Below are 6078 nucleotides of genomic sequence, written 5' to 3' on the forward strand. Positions count from 1 at the left end.
ATGTTAACTGTTGTGTATTTTGCATTGACAGATTAAATCTTAAAGGGATAGTTCACCCAAAAATTAAAAATTTGTCATCATTCATGCTGTGACATTTTAATTTTGAAGAATGTTGATAACCAACATTTCTGGTGCCCATTGACTTCCATTGTTTGAACAAAAACACATTTCTCAAAATATATTCTATTATGTTGAAGACAGCTTTGGAACATCATGAGTTTATTTCTATTTTTGGGTGAACTATATGTAAGGTCTTTTATGTCTCGCAAATCCTCATTTTTTCCAGTTTATAAATCTGCACTGTGTTAATTCATACCAAAACTGTTACAAATAAATGAATGATGTAATTTTAAGTGTTTATGTGTTTAGTAATAATGTACAGTCAGTGAAGCAGAATCCAGCGATTGACCAATCAGATTGAGGATTGCAGAGAGGCATGTAATGATGGTGTCAAATTAGCCTTATTAAAAGTCATATTTCAGTCAGAAAAGGAAGAAAATCCAGTTAAATGTTGAATGAAATTCAATCATTTTTTAAAAAAATTGATCATGGCGATGTAAATCACATAAAAAAAGGAATCATGCAAACAAATAACTGTGATATTCATGTGACTTTCTAAATTGCCTTTGCTCCCTTGCTTACATGTAAGACAAAAGTGTTCTCTTTAATAACCAATCCTTCAATGACGAAGGACTCCTTTAGCAAATAACAAAGAAATACGGAATAATAAAGATAAACATCTAATGGATTTTTTTTTTTGTAACTCTGCATGCTGTGACTTTTCCATAGATGCAGTCTTTCCCGTTTGTATTTCACTCTGAATGCAGCCCTTTTCTCCTGCCTGTTTCTACCTGTTTTTTTTTTCAGGTGTTCAGTCACTACAGGGGCGAGAAACATGGGTGAGCAAAGCTCTTTGAGTTATCGATAACCAGCATATAGAAATGTTTTGGACTCTTTGAGTTTTATGTGGGTTCACCTTTAAAACAAAAGGAAGAAGTTAAGCGAAGTATGCGAACACATGAAGCAAATTTGTACTTAGTTGTTACAGATAAACCTGTCATTGGCAGCATAATGTATTGTTTTTTTTTTTTACTGTCTTTAAGGCTGTTGTTGCTTCGTATCAGTAAAATTATCTTGTTCTTTCTTCTTTTTTTTAAGGAAGGCTACAGATGGTCAGTTCTATCACTGTTGCTGTCTGGATTTAGATATTGTCTAGTACTGTAACTGTAGTTCATAACCTGTGAACAAAGCAATAATTTACGGTTATATGTCCATGTTCTGTATGGTATGGGTTTTTTTTTTTTTTTTTTTTTTGCAGAGGTGTTCTCTGATTCTTAGCTTGCTAATGCTTGTGTAAATATGATTATTTGTTTCTCATTGGCATATAAATATATAAATAAAGATATATATATATATATATATATACACAGTAGATATATATATATATAAAGAACTGATTCTTAAAAAAGTGCTGTATTGTGTTTATTTCACACAAGTAGCAGGTACCTCCAAAGGTGGCAGAAAAGTGTGCATCTTAAGTCTAATATTCAATACTGTTTAAGTGTGTGAATAACGTTTATAGACATCATATATTAATAGTGAATAGGAAGTCCCCACCAAGACATATTTACAACGTTTTTTACAACGTCTTTCCATCTGTGTTTAAAGGAGCGGTCAAGTATGGCCAAAAGCTTTGAGTTTAATTCTAAATAGATGTTGTCCGTGTGAATCTTACTCTATTTTTACTTGATGTAAAAATTTCTAATTCAGATTGTTTCAGGCTTTTTAAAAATCTCAGTTTTCCTTATTGTCTTTTTCAACCAAAGCTAAGATTAACCGTTACAGAATTAGCCTACTTTCCAGTATTATTAACTGACAATAAAAGGAGGTTCCTCTCTATCTCACAGAATGGGACACACCTGATTTTTGTTTCTACCTGTCAATGATTAGATCCAAGCCCAGTCTCCTGGGATACAGATACTAATTACTAAAATATTCTCACTCCTCCTTTTGGGAATTATTCATTGAGGGAAATAAGGTGCGTGTGAATCACAGCCAGTAGCTTTGAACAAGATGTACTGCTATAACTAGACCTGCCAGAATTTATGTTTTTTGTCATGTGTATACTGAAAATCTGCCCATAACCACTGATAAGTCAAGTCAAGTCACCTTTATTCATATAGCGCTTTTTACAATACAGATTGTGTCAAAGCAGCTTCACAGTGATAACATGAAAATAATACAACAAAGTTTGTTTCTAGAAGAAAATTGCATCTTCGTCCACCTTAAGGCAGATCAATAATATTGTTGAATATTAATGTCCCCAATTAAATAAGTACAGCAATACAGAGGATCTGATCATTTATACTGAAGATTGGAACTTTTATATTAAAGACTTGTATAAATCTTATCACATAAAGTAGACCAAAAAGTATTTGGACACTATGCCTACATTAATCTAGATACATTTGAAAACACTCTGTCCACAATAGCGTTTTCCAAAAGTTTCTCGTCCACACTAAAACGTCAAATATCCCGTCGTCTTACTGACAAATAAATAAATGCAGCACACGCATTGTTTTTAAGCAAAATATATATCCATAAAGCTGATCATCCTTGCAGTGCCAAACCACATGTAACTGTGTCCCCACAGACGTGTTAGAGGACTTGCACCTTGGTGGGCCAAAGACGATTATTTTAGTTTTATCGCTATTTAACAGTAAAAAAAAAAATATTGTCCATCCAAAATGGAACCCTGCAGAACACCTTAAGAGATTTGAGCACAAGATGAGAAACATTTCCTTACATTAAAGGGGTGGTTGAATATGATTTCACTTTTCTGACTTTAGTTAGTGTGTAATGTTGCTGTTTGAGCATAAACAACATCTGCAAAGTTACGACGCTCAAAGTTCAAATCTAAGGGAGATATTTGCTTTTAAAGAAATTGCTTTTTAAGGACTACAACAAACGGCTGGTAGGGACTACATGATATTCCTCCCGGGTTAGTGACATCACTAACCATAACATTTACATAAACCCGCCCCCTGAACGTGATTTATAGATTATCAAGACAGAATATGCTAATCAATGACTAGAATATAACTACACATAAGCTACATAAAATCATCAACAAACCATTCAGAAATGTTGTACATGTTGTTACTTCTTGAGTCTCTCCATCTTTCTGACTTCAGTTTTAACATAAAAGGCTAAAAGTTTTTGAAAAGGACACAAGCTGTTGTAGCTCCAACCCCTGTGCTGGGAGCAGTAGCTCATTTGCATTTAAAGGGACAGACACAAAAACCTTCTTTTTGGTTGCCCACTCTCCAGTGTTACTGAAGCTTATCGATGGAGTGGTCGCGGTGAGATGATGCGACTCCTTTACCATTAAGCCATGCTTCTCCCAGCTCAGCTGGTGAAACTGTTGAGATACAATCATTTCTTAATAGGGTTAGCTGCTTGTTGTGGTAGAGCCTTACGACACCCTCACTTTCGGTTGCTCTCCCTCTATTTGGAGGTGAGGCAGCAGCTTACTGAAGGAGTGGTTGCGGTGAGATGATGCAACCCCTTTAATTTTGGCTGCCTTGCTATGGGATGATCATTTAACAGAAGGTACGGTTGTTTTGTGACCCCTTTTTTTGCGATTTCCTTATACCTATGGCAGGAGGTGTGTTCAGTTAGCCTCGCAGTTACCATAGCAACAATTGCCTGGATGGCTATGATGGCTATGTGAGCAGGATTGTCACTGGAAACAAGTGCCCGTCCTCTCTCTATTGCCTGTATATCACATGCTTAGTCTGAATTGCGTTTTCTGTGTCAACCACGCTCCTTCACATGTGCTGTGCTGAGAGCTGTATTTGCTCTCCTCCAGTTTATGGAATTTGAGGCCCACAGGCGTGTTATATACCCAGTAATAAATTATACTCTTACTTCGGTATGTAACGTTATTCATTCTCAGTTATCTAGAACTGACAAATGATGGTTTATACCATCCCAAGTTGTTTTAATCTTTTTATATTCATACAAATATTTACACGTTAAGAAATCTGCTGCAAAAAAAAAGCAGTTGTAAAAAAGTGAGAGGACGTTTCTTTTTTTGCTGAGTTAATATGGGTGAAATATGGGTAATATGGGTGAGCCCCGCACATGACATGCACGATTTACTAATTCGTTCCCTCGATTTACTAAATCGTGTGCACATATAGCAAATGGGTACGAAATAGTAAATGACCAATAGATGTGCAAATGTATTTTTAATTATGATGATTTTTTTTTTCAAGTGAGCATCAGATGGTAAATGTATTAGGGCAAATCCAAATTCGTCTGATACTGATAAATTAAATAAAAAGCCTATATTTTATTATCTACAGTGTAAATAATTTAATTGTGGCTGAAGTCTCCAAACATGTATATGTGGGAAGGTTTTGCATGAGAGTCAGTCTATTAGAGAAGAAAAAGGTAGCCACAATGTGATATATGGACAAATGAAGGCAGCTTAAACAATGTAAACAGTCTAATCTTCAGGCCGGATGTGTAATGACTGATTGCAGTGCAGTGTGTACCTGCGGTCGTCGTGTGTTTGCTGATGACCAATGGAAACAGCCTGGCTTTAGCTCCTATCTCATGTAAAGACTTACGCTAAGAAAGTATATTTCCTAAGATATACACAATATATTAAATGATATAACAGTATGTTAGAAAATATATAATACCATATTGTGTAAATATATTACAATATATTGAATAATACATATGGAATTGCCACTTTCATATATGCATTTATATGGGAACATGTATGTGCAATATATGTGCACAATAAATTATATAACTTTATGAATATTACATGTAGCCTAATGCTATTTTTGTCTTCATTTCTAAATATTTTTTTATATTTATCAATATATAGCCATACATGTTCAATGTATATTGCAATACTGACAAATATTAGCACTAGTTATTGTTTCCCATATGGAAATGTATTATTTAATAGACTATATCACATTATTTTTGCAGTATATTCCCATATATTTTCGTTACGTAGCCTAAGGGGAAGATGGTGTATGCACGTAACTTTAAAGATCAAGCGAATTTAATAGACTAAATTTTTAATGATTCTTTATAAGCATGCAGTATTTTGACGGAACCACAGGGCGTCAAATGATGGCGTCAAAGAAAAAGGTTCTTGGGATATTCTTTATATCATACACAAGAATATAGCTACAGGAGTTTCAAATGTTATAATTATTATTAATAAAGGTAATATTATAGCATGTATGTGTCGCCAGAAGTCTCAGAAAACTATACCGCCAGAGGAGGTAACGTTAGGCATAACATGCTGCTCATGCAATTTTCATTGCGCACATTTTCACGCGGTAGGCCATATCGATAAAGCACCACCAGTAGGCTAGGCTAATATAGCACCTTAGGCTATCACTTTATTATAGATGTAACTAGCACAAATATGTCATAAAAACGTTAATGTTTTGTTCAAAAATATTTTAGGCAACTGACGTTAAGATAACTATAGCGTCAAATTACAGTTTGTTTCGCTAGACGAACTCGACAGGTTGTTCCCTGGAAATTAGCTATAGCTACATTTACTTTTTTAATTAGCTTTTTAAAATTTCCTTTAAAAGCCGACATATCTATAAAATAGTCAGTCCCATCAAAGTCATTGTTTATTTTGTACGAGGAACAGCCCATCCCAAGACTAAACCTTTGTTGTAAAATAGCAATTAATCTATCAAATCAGATGATGTAAGAACCTGCAGTGGTGGCCATCAGTTTTGTTTGAACTAGATTGAGGCCAAAGACAATGGAGTCCTTTCTGTGTCTCCACTCTCCTCCAGTTGTTTGTGAAAGTTGAGCATGACCTTTAAAAGTGTTCTTTTTATATAATGATGCCATCTGACAAAAGTTTCCCACAGAGAAAAGAAAAAGAGTGCAAACCGCCAAACACAAGATCCACATTTTCCCACTGGGACAAACTGAATCGGGGACCATGAAGCTTAGTTACACTTCACAAAAAAGAGTCGAGGAAGAGGGCCGGAGACAAAAGAGTAAGAACGTTATAGAATG

This window comes from Scardinius erythrophthalmus, assembly GCF_964197995.2.
Source record: "Scardinius erythrophthalmus genome assembly, chromosome: 19".
NCBI lineage: Eukaryota > Metazoa > Chordata > Actinopteri > Cypriniformes > Leuciscidae > Scardinius > Scardinius erythrophthalmus.